Below are 17,095 nucleotides of genomic sequence, written 5' to 3' on the forward strand. Positions count from 1 at the left end.
GGAATTTTTCATTTCTAAATTGATGCAATATCTAAATATTTGTTTTATGTCTGCAACAATACAAAGAGGAGGAGGAGGAGGAAGCAGCAGCCATTGCTGCCTCTGAGACTTCATTTTAGTTTCTGCTCTAAGCTTGTGTCTCCTGAAGCACCTTTTTCACTCCCCATCCTCTGCTTCCCAGTGTCAGTCTTCCCAATCCCGAACCCCTCTGGGGAGCACTTGAGGATCCCACCCTCCTGGCCAGCCAGCTCCTCCTTTTTTCTGCGAACAGCACTTGTCTCCACCAGTCTCCAAGCTTGCCAACCCCCAGGGCAAGCACTCAGAGCCCCTTTCCTGTATCTACCCAAATCCCAGCTTCCCTCCTGGCCAGGCCCAACCTCCCGCACAGATCTTCCTCCCATGATGGACTGCCCTGGATTTTCCTCCCTACACTGAGGTACAGGCTGGGGTGTTTTTTGTTTATTTCCCAGACACAGGCTGACTGGTCTGTGTCTTCTCCAATACTGGAGAACAACAGGTCCAGGATGGGCAATCCCAATCCTGCTTGTCTGTGCCCCTCAAGGCCTGGCACTTCCCCCTTCCCCATTGCCAACCATCCTTAGGAGCAAACCAGTGAGACCCAGTGACAATCCACTGTCTATGTAGTGACTCCACTCGTGTCACGGTTTTTGTTGTAAGTGCTCTGCCTCATTAACCAACAGGTCCACATGCTGCATGCATGCATGCATGCATACATACATACATACACACATAATGGCCACACAGGTCCACACACTGACAACAAACTTAATTGCCTTCCTGGGGGACCCAAGAGTTCTTCTTCACTGCGGTCCCTGCAATCTCCATGTCCAATTGTTAAGCAAAGCTGTTTAGATTCTCCCAGGATTAAGACAAGTGGAAAATTGCAAGCCCAGGCCTCAGCCTCATTTTCTCTAAAACAAAACATGTCACTCTGCATGTGCACACACCCGAAAACACACACTCCACTCAAACCCAGCCAGACACCCTGCCGCTTGCCGCACTCCTCCCATAGGCTGTGGCCCAGTGGAGGCTAGGGGCTTGCTGAGACAGGATCTGCTCATCTATCCTTGGCACCTCCACCCCTAAGCTGGTTGAAGTCTTTGGGCACAGCACTCCATGGCAGCTTACCAGAGCAGAGGGAGTAGGCAGGGTTCCCAGTACTCTCCTACTAAAGAGAGGCACAGGTGATCTACTGAGAGGCCGCAGCTGGGCCTCTCAGCTGAGTCCCAGAACAACACCATGTTCCTGTCTGTGTAAACCCACACGGGCACAATGAGCCATTTACAGACACACTGACACACATGTGCATGATCAGACCGTGTTACAAGCGAACTCTGAGCTTACCTCTGACCAAGATCACTCCCACGTACCACTCCTCTGGAGGTTTTTCTCCTTGACCTCAAACCAACAAGTCTCCTGTCATTAAGAGGGGAATGCATTATGTGTGCTGCCAGCAACATGTGCGTATGTACTCAATGACAGCAGACAGTGTACTCACAACAAAGACCACCAGAGCTCCACCAAGGGTGTGTGTGGGGGGGGTGGGGGGGTGTGTGTGGGTGGGTGTGTGTGCGCACTTCAGTTTTTCTTTTTAATCTAAGAAATTGCCATTTTTCTTTGTATGGTTTTTGTTTCTGATTTATCTATCTATCTATCTATCTATCTATCTATCTATCTATCCATCTTTCTATCTATCTATCTATTTCTTTATTTGAGGCAAGGTCTCCTTATGTACCTTGGCTGGCTTGGAACTTGCTATTTAGGCTACAGTCCGCTTGAACTCACAGAGATCCATCTACCTCTGCCTTAATTTAAGGCATTTAAAGGTGTGTGTCACCACACCCAGCTGAGGAATTGCCACTTTTTTTTTTCAAATCTGCACAAAGTTGCTCTAAGTTACCAAACCAAAACCAAACAGAATAATGCCCAGAGATCATGGGCCCTTCCGAGCTCCTGCAGGGACAGACAGGTCTTCCCAACAAGTCAAGATGATCCAGAAACACCTAGGGGCTTCCTGACCCTTCAAGGTCTCCTGGCAATTCTCTACCTGCTTCACCCACACGACCAAACGGTTTAGCAAATATTGGCTCTGAGAACAGAGACAGTCACAAGGTTCAGAAAGTCACTTCCAGATACCCCACAGCAAGAGGGGAAACAGGATGGAAGGGTGTGGCAAGGTCAAAGCACACACAATGTTAACCAAGGGATAGGTCAGAAAAAGCAAAATGCTACATTTGGCCCCGGAGTACAAACTAAGCTCTCAGGATGTAAGGCTCACATAGCCAAAAGATGCTCCTGCATGCCCTTCCCGTGCTCACAGCCCAGCCCAGTTCTGCCTGGCTTTTTGGTGTGTGTTGGTTTAGAAGTCAGAGTATGCCGTGGAGGCTGGTGGTGTTCTCGCCTCGTTGGCTGTGGCTTCCACAGAAGCTGAAGCTGTACGGCTGAATGAAGCCAGTAGCCACGGGGCCTCTGTTGTGGCCACACTGCAAATAAAGGCTGCTGATCAGAAGCTGGGGTGTGACCTGGTAGAGAGCTTTCCTGGCACATGGGAGACCCTGGGTCTCATTCCCAGAGCAGAATTTTAAAAGAACAAGGAAGAAATTAGCAGTACAGTGTAAGCTATACTTACGTGGACCCAAATATAAGGTCCATGAGAAGGAAAGGGAAGCAACTCGACAGGCCAGAGGGAGGCTGTGGAACAGGCCACCCCCAGACAGGCAGCCATCTCTCTAAACAATCCCTGTCCTCCATCAGAAATCAGAGCTGCAGTTACTCATTAACTGTCCTCCCTCCCTCCTCCACCCCCCTTTAGGCCAGCAGCAAAGAGGGCTTTAGAGGTGAGGAATTAGAAAGGCCTGGATCTGGAAGTGAACTCCAGACAGGGCTCACCTTGAAAACTACATGGGCAGGAACTAGAAGGACCTTCATACCCAGTCCCCCAGCCCAAAGAAAGCCATGACTTTATAAAGGTCACCTGCAATGAGAGGCAGGAGCCAGAATATGACCAAGTCGGACATCATCCCAGACTCTCACAAGCATGACAAGAAATGACAAAACCAAAGCCCCAGAGGCCGCAGCCCATCAGTCGGGACAAGCTTCCAGTCTGCTAAGCCCTTCATGGAGTCTCTCACTCAGGGCGTCAACACAGACTTGCAGAAGGAAGCTCCAGTCACCTGGCTGGGAAAGGCATGGTGTCAGGTGCTGTCTGTCATCCCCGGGTGACTCAGGCCTCCCGGGAAGCTCCGGTCCATATGCAGCCAGTGAGGCCCAACAGGAACATAGACAACAGGGTCTGGGGTGGGGCTGTGCTCAGGAAAGCAATCCTCTGTCCCTAAGTCCTTAGGAGTGGGTACCCACGTGGATGCAGGTCCAGGGAGGAAGGAGAAAGACTTAACAATAGGAGCACACCTTTAACCCCACCCCTCAGATAGCAGAAGCTGGTGGATCTCTGTTAGTTCAAGGCCAGCCTGGTCTACGTAGGGAGTTCCAGGCCAGCCAGAGCTAACCCACCCCACTCTCAAAAAAAACACGAGAGAGCTCCTTTGTTTGGTGTGAGTCCTTTTGTTGAGTCCTGCAGGGGATTCCCCGGGGCTGGTAAGAAACTGCCTAGGTCAGCAGAAGGCAAGGCAGAGAGAGTACCTGGGCTGGTCCCTGTTTCATCCCCCACAAGAAAGAGAACTTCAGCCTTAGCCACTGTTCCTGTAAAATACTACCTCTTGGGACTGTTATGAATGTTAACCTATGTTAACCTCATATTTTAAAATGAGATTTAAGCCACTGTTAAACAGAACGGCATTAAACTCATGACGGATACATGTAAAAAGCCAAAACCTGGGGCTAAATGCTGACAAATTACAAATGCAGACAATCTAACGTCAATGTGCAAAACCTGCCAGGACAAGAGGCTCTTGAGCCACTCAACAGTCTTTGCCAGGACTCACAGGCAGGGACTCTTTTGGCAGAAATAAGCCACCAGACATGTACTATCAAAGCCCTTCCTCCTTCCTCCACCAACCACACTTCAGGGTTCACAGAAGGTAAGAGATTTACAAGTCACCCAGCAGAGAGAAGCCACGGGATAAAATGCACATAAATTAAAACCTAATACGGCCCAGTCCGTAAGCAGCTCCCACAGGGAATCTGCAGCAGCGGCAGCAGCATCCACTCCAGTCCTGCTAGGGGCTCCTGGAAGGCAAGCTCAGCAGGGGCCTGAATGTAAGTGTGCTCTGGGAACAAAGACACTCCAGCAGCAGGATCCAGGAGCCTGGAGGAGCAGCGGTGGGTGTGCAGGAGGTTCCCAGAGCTTCCTCCTAGCCTGCCTGCCTGTGGGAAGTCCCTCCAACCAGGCAGGAAGGCAGGAAGCTAGGAACTACTGGTTCCTCCTGCTTCCTCCCAACCACCCTCTCCTCACCACAAAATCAAATTCAAAGTCAAGAGCACAGTCAGTCTCCCAATCTAGCCCCAGACCATCGTTACAGAACACCTTGACTTTGCACCTGTAATCCCAGCATGTGTGAAGCTGAGGCAGGATGACGGAGAACTCAAGGTCTTAGTTGTATAGCAAGTTCTAGGCCAGTCCCAGCACTGGCTTTGGCAGGAGTCGGGGTGGGGTATCGAGGGAGGTGGCTTATGGGTAAAAAGTGCTTGCCAGGAAAGCCTTAACAACCTGATTTGAGTCAGCCCTCAGAACTCAAGCAAAAAGTGAAGGCAGAACTTCCTGTCATCCCAGCTGGAAGGTCCTCTATGCAGTACAGCAGCAGGCACAGAGATACTGCCTCAAAACAAGGAGGAAAGAGAGAGCTGACTGCTGTGGCACACACGCAGGCACACATACACACAAACCAGTAAATGTTCAAAGCTGACCTCAGACAGGCTGATGAGGCAAGGAGGTCTTACAGCACGAGATGGACCAGGCCAACACAGACCTGGTTTCCTTGTATTTCTTGCAAGCAAGCTTGGCCCTGGGGTGCTCCTGCATGAAAATCTAAGCTTAAATCATTGCTTCGCTGTGAAGCCACGCCAGGGTAAATTCCGGGCAGCAATGGCTACTCAGTAGGGCAGCTGTCCTACCCACTCATCCAACAACTGGCAAAGGCCAGAAATGGCAAATGGGTTCCAGCTGTGGTGCCAAGTTCACTTAGCTGGTGGTGGGTGCCTAAAGGATACTGAGCACAACCCAAGCCCGAGCACGGCAGGGAAGGCAGATGTAATTGATTAGTAATGTCTACCCTAGCCAGTTTGTAGGTAACAATATCCGTGTCATATATTTACCATCCCCGGATAGACAGGTAGACTAAAGACTAAATCCAGTTGATTTAGTATTTACGGTTTTCACCGACATGTAAGAGCCTGAAACTTCCCTGAGGTGTAAGGTTTTGGTTCCCTCATACCACAGGAAGGAATTGAGCTGCTCCCATGTCTCCCATACCCACAGCAACTCTAGTGGAGCAGTTACAACTTGTTAGAAAAGAGTTACCAAAAGAAAGAGAAACGGCAGCAACCATTACGAACAGTCAACTTGGGACATGAGGACAGACACAGGAAACATCTGACTCCCCACGGAAGCATGACCCAGGAGAAGACTGGGCCCGTGAACAGATATTGCTGCGGGTGCAAAGTTGGAATTCCAGAAGACACAAGGATCATTTCTTGTGAACGTCAAGGAGCGACTCTGAGCATGGTGTGCGCCTCTGGGCAGTGAGTACAACGGGGATATCAGAAGCTATTAAAAGCCATATCCTAAAGATACTCAGAAACTAGTCAGAAAACTGACACCCACTGGAAACAGACCTCACTCAAATCCAGTGCCAGTTCCTAGGCATGCTTCTTTCAGGACCCAATCCAATCAACTCTTTTTAAGGTTTATGCATATTTTTACATATGTTTGTGTTTATTTATGGGAAGGGGTGTGTGTGTGTGTGTGTGTGTGTGTGTGTGTGTGCACGCATGCGTGCAGAGGCCAGAAGAGGATGCGGACCCTCTAGAGCTGTCAGCCACCTGATGTGGGTACTGGTGCTAGAAACCAGAGAGAGATTCTCTGGGAGAGTAGCAAGCACTCAACAGTTAAGCATCTCTCCAAGCTCCTGCCAAGCAGTGTTAGGCAAGACAGTAAGACAGAGAAAATCACGGGGACATGGGAAGGGAGAGCAGCCCCTCACCAAGATTCTGATTAAAACCTCTCACAGCAGAGAAGCAAGAGTTCCGGAGCCAGCGACAACTGCTTGAGGCCTTTCCCCATTCCCAGACGTGTCTGCAAGTTTCTAGGAACCTGACCAGAAAGCTTATTTGCAGGAAAAGGACATGTGCTAATTGAGCTCCTTGTGCAACTTTGGTAGCTCTTGATTTTACCTGATCACATTGCAATTCCATCCAAGGCTTCTCCAGAGCCGCCCTATAACCTCACATCAAAACAGACAGAGGGCAAGGGAGATGGTCGAGAGGTAAGATCCTGATGACCTACCTGAGTTCAAACCCCAGGAACCCACATGGCACAAGGAGCGAATGGACTCCGCTAGCTGTCCTCTGACTTCACACTCACAGAGACATGCACATGCCCACATCCATAAACAAAATAAACAAATGTCTTACTTTAACTCTTTCTAATTTAAAAGGGGGTGGGGGGTCTAGGCGAGCTTTTAAAATATAAATTGACAGCCATCAGAATTGCACATAGAGCTAATGCTAAGACAACTAAGGATGATGCTGTTCTGAAGAGCCCATACCCACGATCTCCTCTGATGAGCACGGACTCAGTGACGTTCTTTTTAAGTACTTCTCTCCCTGCTAACCCCCGTGCTTTAAGTCTATATTAAAATACCTTTCATAAAATCTCCAATCTGCTTCAGACCGCTCAGTCCTAAAATTCTTTCCTGTGTTGAAGCTACAACCCCTGGTTTGGCCTGAGTCAAGGTTCCTAAAAGACCAGGGCAACTCCTTCAGCTCTTGAGGAGAACTGGCTGGCTGGCTCCTCACCGGTGGGTGACAAATTCACGGTCCATTTTTGTTTGGTTTGGTTTTGTTTGTTTTGGTTTGGTTTTGGTTTTGGTTTTTGCAATGATAAAGGTGGAACCTAGGGCCTCACACATGCTAGGTATACGCTCTACCACTGAACCACACATCCCAGCCCCCACAAATGGTCTTGCTCCTAAAGTCTCCCTGGGTCTTATCCTCTTTACCTCCTGGCGGGACCCAGCCACTCACCATGGTTTCTATCCATCAATCACTTCCTTGGGACTAGACCTGCTTCTGTGACCCTCCCACCAAAACCTCGAGCATCGCAGGGCCTCCCAAGGCTCACCAACCTATGCCTGCACATAGCAGGCACTCCATTCCTCATGGATGGATCCATGGATGGAATTCATCCCCTGGCTGGACAACAGCAGCCACCTACAGTGTGGCTCATCCACCTGCCTGGTGTCTTCATTGGCCCTGCAGAGCTAGTCTCTCCTCCCTCCTCCTATGAAACCAGGCTGCTCTGAAGTTGGCGTCTCTCCCCTCCTGCTGCCTGAAGAATACCTCCTCCATCCGGGTTACTGCTGAAACTGATTTCTCACAACATCCTGCTCTCAGAAGGACTCACTAACTATGCTATCCAGGGTTGGCCTCAAACTCTGGGTCCAAGCCATTCCCCGTCTCAGCCTCCTAAATACCTGGAGCTATGGCACACAGCCCCCCCATCTCACATTATAAAAGGTGATTTTTGTGAACCCCCTTCCTAACTTCTTGATTGGATCATATGTTAAAAGAAAACAAGGACCCTTTTTTGGTTTGTTTTTGTTCTTTTTGACAGGGTCTCATTCAGTCCAAGCTGGCCTCAAACTCAGGAGGTAGCTAAGGATGACCTTAAACTCCTGATCCCTCCTTCCTTAGCCTCAAAGTGCTGGGATTATCTGCATCATCCCTAGCAACTTTGATCAAATTTATCTATTTATATATCATCAGAACTTAGCACAAAAATTTAATAAGGATGTAAGACATGGTGGTAAATACATGTCATCCCAGGGCTCTGGACACAGAGGTAGAAAGATCACAATTTCAAGGCTATCCTAGACTATAGGCAGACTCTGTCTCAAAGAAAATTAAAAAAGACAAAAGTGATGATGATGATGATGATGATGATGATGATGATGATGATGATGATGATGATGATGATGATAGGTAGGTAGGTAGGTAATGAATCTCATCAGGGAATTACCTAGCAAAAGACAAGTGAAGACACAAAATGCCACAGGAGTTCCCAAGCAAAGGTTCACTGAAGATGGTGACTCAGAAGGGCCCCAGAAAAGAGCTACAACTGAATAGTCTTAGAGGACAGAAAGACAGAAATCGGAAGAACACTCAGGAAGAAGATGGAACAGAATAAACTCTGGGGCTAAAAAGAAATGAGCAAAGCATGTTTGGAGGACCTGTGGGTTCCTGGAAGGCCAAGAGTAGAAGACGAAGCTAAACAGCTGGGACGGCCTGGGATGGGAGAGAAAGAAGGTGAGTGTACCTGGATTCCACCCGGTCCCTCTTAGTTAGCACAGAGGATCACCACAGCAGTCCTGGGCCTCGGTGGGAGAAGAAGAGAAGCCTTGCCCTCCTGTTCCCAGCATGCTAGTCTAGCCACCCGACTAGGTTATAAATAACAGCCTCCACTCACTGCACACCTGCTGTGGATGAGGCCCTGAGCAACAGGGCTTCTCCCGCACTAAGTCAGGGCTCCTTCCCACGGCCCTGGAAACACCGTATTGTTATCTTCAATTGTGTAAGCAGGAAGCCTAGGCCAACGGGGTGAAAGCGCTTGCCCAACGCCTTACCTCAATCCCTCCTTCACTTCCTAGGACCAGGTACACTGGGGTCACAGAGCCAGGGAAGAGGGAGAACATGGCCGGCCACCAGGCTGTGTACCAGCAAAGCAGGCTGCTTCTCCCTAATGCCAATGGAGAAGCCCAGAGAAAGCTTAAGGTATGCACACTCCGCCAGAGACTAAGACACTACATAGAGAGCAGAAAGGGCCGGGCAAGGTGCTACACCTTTAAACCTTGTTCTTCGAAGGCAGAGGCAGAGCTCTGGGAGGTCCAGTTCAGCCTGGTTAACAAAGTAAGTTCAGGCCAGCCAGCCCTACAGATCCATAGTGAGAGACTCCCTCTCAAATATATAAATAATACTCTTATGTATACGTTATATATGGATAGTATTATATAATATAGATATAATAAAAGATGAAGAACAGTTGAAGAAGACACCCAGTATAGACCTCTAGACTCTACCTACACATGAAAATACATACACATACTTATAACACACACACACACACACACACACACACACGTGACCTAAAATTTAAAAAAATAGAGATGGGGCAGGGAGAAGGGGGAAGAGCAAAAAAAAAAAAAAATACAAAAATGCCATAATGGAACCTATTACTTTGTATGCTAACTTAAAATGAATTAATGTATAAAGTTACTGGGTGCTGAGATCATGTTACGCCATTGGTTTAAGTGCCACTGGAGGCCCTGGATACTTTCAACCTGGTCCTCCATAATGGGGAGCAGGGATGGACAGAAACTTGCCCATGTCTTCACACAGGGCTGAAGGCAGGGAGCAGACAGGCTCGGTAATGATGGAGACAGACAGGTGCACTAAGAAGCTTCCAGATCCAGCCCCACTTCTCTCTCAATAAGTTTGGTAACATTAAAGATAATGTATCCTAGTGCCATCTCCCTAACCAATAAGGCGAGTAAAAGTAAGACCCCCAAGGACATGCATAGATCATTAACAGTAAGTCCAGCGTATGTGCAGCAAATGCACTTGGTTTGCCATAAATTACCACTTGAACGCTAGTTATTAGTATTAATATTATATCTCTCTTGGAAGAGTTCAAGAGCCTTACCAAGCAGACCAAATAGAAGAAAAGACAACAGCAGTCCATTCTGAAGCACTCCTGTTGTCCCTGGCCCTGTGCACAGTAGGTCTTCAATTAGTTAGAAGAGCTGAGTAACACTTGGAGTTGTATATATCCCAATGTCCTTCCCTCTCTCACCCCACCCCCAGCTCTAGACTCAGCCGCGTCGAGCACCAGCACCAGGCTGATAGAGGAAATGTTGTGATTGTCTTGACTCCCGCCTGCATTCCTCAGCTAAATATAAATGATTTGCCAAGTCCATTGTTCGAGATGCTCCTCAACCACTCTCCTACCGCTCGCACCTGGAACACACACACACACACACACACACACACACACACACACGCACACGCACACGCACACGCACACGCACACGCACCCTTCCCTGAGGCTGTTCTGAATGGGGAAGGAGCAGACAGGTATGTAGGAATCAAAGCAAGAGTTCTTTGTGCTTTCCACTATTCCAGGAGAGCCGCCTGGAGGAGGAAATGCCTGAGTCACCCCAGGGGAGGGGGCAGATGCAGGTCAAAAAGGCAACTTTAGTTCTCTGAGCCAAGAAAGGTAAACTGCTGCATTCTTGCCCATGGTGTGAAGAGGCAAGATCATTCCAGCTTTGAGGAGAGCTTACTACACCAACTGCCAACTTCTCCAGCCATCTGGAGAAAGATGCAGAAGAGATCAGTATCCTTCATAATAGACAGAAGCGACCCAAAACTCTGGTCCATGATGCACAGCTACAATTGCCGCTGTCACAAGCTGTTACTTGTTTAGACTTTTTTGTTTTTTTTCAACCACATAAAAGTTTTTTTTAAACGCCCAAACTTGAGCGCACAGATGGGCTACATCTCAGATCGAGGGGTGTGCCAAAGCCCTGTCACTCTGAGAGCCGTTCGGCCAGCAGTAGCCTGAGGAATAGCTGGGGGTTCCAGTGGGTCTGTAGACAGGCCCAGACCATGCCTGCGGTCCTGGGCGAACCGTCTCCAGCCGGTGTACAGGATGCCTGACGGTCCCGCGGGAGATCTCCCTTCCCGTGGCATCTAGGGGGTCTCCCATCCCCGGGCTGGGGCGTGAGGCGGCTGAGGTCCACCGTCCTGCAGCCCCACATTCCTGAGACCTCGCGGACCCACAACAAGAGCCCGGGGTAAGGAGGGGTGCGCGGTGACAAGCCCCTCACGTCCCGGCCCCTTCCCGCCCCTCCTCTGTCACCCCTCCTCCGACCCGCCCTCCCACCTCCCCCAACCCCCGGGAGTTCCGCCTCCCCGGGCGCCCCCAGACTCCCACTCTGCTGGGAATCCGATCCAGGCCAGCCCCGCCTGCCCCGCGCGCTGCACCGCCGAACCCCAACAACTTGGCGCGCCCCGGAGCCCGGAGCCTCCGGCCCGCCCCGGCCGCACTCACCGCGCTTGGACTCGCTGTGGCGCCCCGGCTCCGCTCCCTCCCGCACCGCCGCGGCCAGCGGAAACGGGGGGCGGGGCCGGCAGGCGGAGGGGGCGGGGCCACACCGGGCGGCGGGGCGGGGGTCTGACTGCACGGGGGCGGGACCAGTAAGGGGCGGGGTGGGAGGGGCGGACGGAATAGGGACCAGGCGTCTGAGCTGTGGGAGGACCCGGCTGCCAGAGGCAAGGCAGAGAGACCGGTTGCAAGAGGCGGAGGCCTCTCCGGAACCCCCTCCACTCCGGCCAAGAGTCCAGCGTGAGCACTGGAAGGAGGACGGTGCCGCTTTCCTCTCGGGGTTCCAGAAGCCTCCCTCTGCACCCCGATGCCCGGCTCTCCTGTTCTCCCAAGGTGGCTCTACTGCGCCAGTCGCCTGCGACTATCTGACGGCGCCGCGCCCTCCTGGGGCTGGACGGAGGGAGGGCAGGGCCTGAAAGGTGGAGCTCCTGGGCTGGGCGCTCGCACAAGCTACCCCAAGGCTGCAGAGCCAGGGTCTCAGCTTTCTAATTCGTGCCCGTCTTCTGGCCTCACCATCCCCAACCCGCACCAAAGAAATTCTTGCCTGGTATTTCGGGAGGACTATTTGAGGTGTTGACAACGCGGGTGTGAGTTAGATAACTGCCCTGTTAGAGGAGCCGCTGCCTCCTCTTGAGCTAGAGCCTCCAAGGGTTAGCAAAGGGCACTGGAGGGAGGGACGAAGCAGGAGATTCATCTCTGGCCTACCTTCCTGCAGGCATACATTCATGTAAACACCTAGTCTAAACTTGTTTCTGAAGTGGCCCCTAAAACTCTCGCCTCTCTGTTCTCACTGTCATAGGAAGTGTTCTGTCCTCATAAGTGCACTGAAATCGCAGCAGAAGAAAAATGTTTTGAGACAGATCTCACTGTGTAGCTCTAGCGGTCTGAAACTTACTATGTAGACCAGGCTGGCCAGGACCTCACTGAGTGGACCACCCTTGTTGACCTCCAACTCACAGAACTCCTCCTGCCTTTGCTTCCTCAGTGTAAGGATTAAAGACATCCCACCATGCCCAGCAGGAGACTACTTTCTCTTTCTTTGCTCTGCTTTGATAGTATCTGGCTGTGTCGCTCAAATGGCCTCTTGGGGAGCTGGGACTGTGAGTACAAGCCACCAAATCCGGCTTGAAACTAAGTGTTTAAATTGCAAGGCTCAGCCTGGTCTACAGAGTGAGTTCCAGGACAGCCAGGGCTACACAGAGAAACCCTGTATCGAAAAACAAAAAAAAAATCGCAAGGCTCTCTCCTTGTATTCCCCAGCTACCTGGCCATTTCCACTTCTCTCCTGGGCTTCCTCGCATAGTCTTGCTTGTTTCTGTTAGACTCAACCCATAATCCAGCCCCTGGAACTCCCATTCCCCACAGAGAGAGGCAGCCTCTCTCTCGCTTCAAAACCTCCTTCACACCCAGTCGCCAGCAGGAAGTCTTGCCAGGCTGACCCCCACCGCCACTCCAATCACGTGGGGTCAGTCCTGTCTATTTTTCAGAAAAAAAAAAAATGGGTACAGAGATGGAATCAACGCAGCCTGGTAAGGTGCAAACTCCGTGTTTCAGAGCCACATGCATCTGATTCTGCCTGCCTCTTCTAGGCCGTGGGCTCTAGGCCGTGGGCTCTAGGCCACGGGGCTCCTCGCTAGGGAAGAAAGAGCCACACCAGTAGCACTCCTCCAGGTTTAGGAGACGAGAGGATTAAATAAGATAATGAAAATGGACTGGGGTGGATGCTGATTTCTTCCTCTTTCCCTCACTTGAAAGGAACATGAGCAAATCTGAAATCTTGGAATTACAGAGAACCTTGAGGTATGGAGAACCTTGAGGTATCTCCCCTCAGTTGTAACCCAGGCTGCCCAGCCCACTTTGACACACCCAGAGACAGGGAGAGCTGGGAGCCTACTGAGCTCATAGCTCCAGGACAATGCTGTTGGAAAAGCTGGAGAAAAGGAGTTATTCATCACAAAGGACAATAGTGACCTATGACCTGTGCGGCAAGCACACTCTGATCGTGTCGTCCACGAATGGGAAAAACTCAAATAGACCTCATGGTGAAGCCAGAAGCTTTTGGAGGAAGAACTCTAAAAACACGTGGGTACCAGGCTTCTGAAGAATTCCATTATGTTTCAGAAACACTGAGGGATAACTGTACATTGAGCTAGATACACATACAGGAAGTTCATCCAAGTTCTGGGGGCACATTCCATTCACTCCTCTTGGCCTGGCATGGCTTTTAATAATCCAGCTTTTGCTCTCAGGATACCCTAATTTGCACAATAAATTATATGCTACTTCAACTATGACCACAGGCAGTACTCGGAACAGCTCCCTCCAGCCCCGAATGCCAGCAATATTTCTGGCCTTTCTGGGTCTCCCAGGGTTTCGCAAGATAGCAAGTTGGTTTATCCCCTTGAAATTACCATACCAAATCAAAAATGATAATAAGCAAAAAGTACATTTCCAGCCAGCCACCCCAAGTCAAGGGACAGTGACTGATGGATGGTGCCACCTCCTGGAAAGAATTGGTCCTGCAAGGACACTGAGTTTCCTGTAGACAGTGACAGCTAGCATCTCCCAAGAACTTGTGTGCCATCGCTGTCCACAACAGCCCCTAGCATCCCATCATTCTATAGAAAAAGAGAGTGAGGCTCAGAAGGGCAGGGAATTCCTCTCAAGTCATTCAAATGACAACAAAGACGAAGCTAGGAGACTGGGGAGATGACTCGATTGACAAAATGTTTTACTAAGTATGAGGACCCGAGTGTACTTAAAAACGAGGTGCGTTGGTAATTCCCCAGTAAGGAAGGAGGAGCTCTGCCAGGAGTATAGTGGGGACTCACTAGACAGTGGGGCAAGCTCCAGACCCTAACTCAACAAACAAGATGGAGTAGAATAGAAAAAGACACCTCTGTCCAGCTCATGTCCCTCAGGCACTCACGCACCCACAAACTGAGATATAATGCCAGCTTGTCTGCTTGGCCTGCACACGTAACAGCTAATTCACCTAGTGTTTAAGGGTGGCATTTCCTGCCTCCCCTTGTTGTTCTGATGGACCACAGAGCCATAAGCTTATTAAACAAGTGATCTGCCACTGACCACATCCCCAGCCCTGGAGCTATCATTTTAAAGAAGCACCTGCTGGAATGAAGACTGATGCAGCCATTTCCTAATGCACCTACTTCCACAACACTTTTTTTTCCCTCATTTTCTTTTTTCTTTTATTAATCATTCCATTCCATTTACATCTCAAATGATATCCCAGTTCCCGGTTACCCCTCAACCAACCCAACTCACATCGGCCCTCCCCCCCTTTCCCTGTATGAGGGTGTCCCCCCACCCACCCTCTCCCACCCCACTATTCCAGCATCTCCCTAAGCTGGAGTATTAAGTCTCCCCAGGACCAACGTCTCCCCTCCCATTGCTACATAAACAAGGCCATCCTCTGCTACATATGTATCTGGAGCCAAAGATCCTTTTAGGAACATTCCTTGGTTGGTGGTCTTGTCTCTGGGAGAACTGGGTAGTCAGGGCAGCCTATGTTGTTCTTCCAGTGGGATTGCAATTCCCCTCTGCTCCTCTAGTCCTTCCCCACCAGGTTCCCTGAGCTCAGTCTGAAGGTTGGCTTCAAACATCCACATCTGCATTGGTCAGTTGCTGATCAGACCTCCCAAGGAACAGCCATACCTGGTTCCTGTCAGCAAACACCTCTTGACCATGGCAACAGTGTCAGGCTTGGTGACACTGTTTTCTTGGTGACACTGCAGACATGATGGATCCCCAGGTAGGGCAGTCCCTGGTTGGCCCTTCAGTCTCTGTTCCATTTTTTGCCTCTGTTCTTCCTTCCTTTGGTTTTTTTTTTCCTCCCTTTCATAATACAATTTAATTTTGAATTAACTATTTTTACAGCCATAACTTACAGAAGATACACTGGGGTGTGTATTTAATTATTGCTCTCGGGTAAGCCCATACCAAGCAAGCTGGCCTGGTACGTTGTTCTTAAAAGTGCAAACACACCTCCCATCATTTCATCCCTTGTCCTGCTCTGACTCCCACCATCTCTCTGCTCTGCCAGGTCTTTCCTTTGTGATGAGTGCAGGCTACTTGGACTCTACACAGAGAGATCAGGAATCTTAGAGAACACAAAGCAGAATTTGGATGAGGCCAGCATTTCAAAAGTAGTTGGCATTTCTCATCTTTCATGTTACCCTGGAATCATGTTCACGTGCACATTATTCTGTTATGGACAATGAAGTCATCAAGGTGTGATGGCTCCATGTCTACGCTCCTCAAAGAACCTCAGCTTCTCCCATTGTCAGCCTCCTTTTCTGTCCACATCATGCAAGTGTCCTAGAAATCGGTCCCTTATTATTAGTATTTGAAACCTTGCCACACTGCTTTTTTTTTTTTTTTGGTCAGGAAATGGTGTTGCCAATTTTCTCTGCAAAAGACATTAATGATTAGAATGATGTTGTATGAAAAAAAAAATCTCATAGAGTGCCAGGGAGATGCAGAGCTAGAGGAAACTAGAGATTTTCTCAGTTGCACACCAGACTGATACACTCCTGAACAAGGTAAGATGAGTCAAGTTTGCAGACAGAGTCCCCGCTTTGATGCTATGTGTCTGTCTGCCTCATCTTATTTTGTTACCACATGGGTAGTGTTTTCCAAAAGAGATAATAAAAGAGGTGGGAAATTGACTGGATGGTAGGATGTGATATTGCATATACATAAGCACATTTTGAACATAGCTGAATATAAGGTTTTTTTGTTTTGTTTTGTTTTGTTTTGTTTTTTGAGACAGGGATTCTCTGTATAGCCCTGGCTGTCCTGGAACTCACTCTGTAGACCAGGCTGGCCTCGAACTCAGAAATCTGCCTGCCTCTGCCTCCCAAGTGCTGGGATTAAAGGCGTGTGCCGCCACCACCCAGCCACTGTTGCATTTTTTTAACTGAGAATGTCATTTTATTGCTCTTTTTTTTTTTTTTTTTTTAAGAACAGAAGAATATCTTTTACACTAGGTCCTTGGGCTACCTAGTGTCTAGTTTTTGTTCAACCACGTAGTGTTGGGTACAAGCTCCATCTTGTGTAGTGGGCTTTAAGTCAAACCAGATTTTGGTTGGTTACCCTCACAACATTGTGCCACCATATCTTTCATGGCTTTGTTTGTTGTTCCTTCCTAGGAGCATGCAGAATTCCTTCCTGTGCCTAAGATGCTAGTAGTTGGAATGAAGGGTCTGTGTAGTCACCAGATCACCTTCTACATGTTCAGTGAGTTGAGTTGTCTTTAGCAGTAGGGCCTTGCTGACAGGTGGTGTAGAGAAACATATAGCCATGCTAACAGCTTGAGTTCTTTCCAGATTCCCATGTGAACCATTTGAACGACATCTCAGTAAGATGTAATTGAGCTTCTCTTGGTGAGGAGAGGTATCCTGTTAGAAATAAGTCTCCTTGGTTATTTGATGATTTTATTCATATGTATAATTGACTTTATATGTGTATACTTTTCTATCTATCTATCATTTGTCTGTCTATCATCTATCTAATCTCTCTATCATCTAATATATCTATCATCTATCTGTTATCCACCTATCACACATTTATACCTATTGTCTATCAATCATCTTTTATCTATCCTTTTCCTTCTATTAAACAATTACTATGACAATAACGTATATATTTGATTAATCTATCTTTTTTTTTTCTTTTTTTCTTTTTGGTTTTTTGAGACAGGGTTTCTCTGTATAG

General features: G+C 49.0%; 1 protein-coding gene across 3 annotated transcripts in view; it reads right to left on the minus strand.

Moving 5' to 3' along the window:
* The window catches only part of Tspan9 (tetraspanin 9), a 183,063-nt gene extending 171,677 nt beyond the window's left edge, over window positions 1–11,386 (minus strand). The window contains exon 1 of one of the 3 annotated variants that reach the window (XM_031383538.1): window positions 11,306–11,386. The gene's annotated coding sequence lies outside the window, so the exon portion shown is untranslated. Of the gene's footprint in view, window positions 1–1,365; window positions 1,415–11,305 lie in introns of those variants that run through there. The other 2 variants (XM_031383539.1, XM_031383541.1) reach the window with 2 other exon arrangements.
* Window positions 11,387–17,095: the final 5,709 nt, after the last annotated feature.

The sequence above is a fragment of the Mastomys coucha genome, unplaced genomic scaffold, assembly GCF_008632895.1.
Source record: "Mastomys coucha isolate ucsf_1 unplaced genomic scaffold, UCSF_Mcou_1 pScaffold20, whole genome shotgun sequence".
NCBI lineage: Eukaryota > Metazoa > Chordata > Mammalia > Rodentia > Muridae > Mastomys > Mastomys coucha.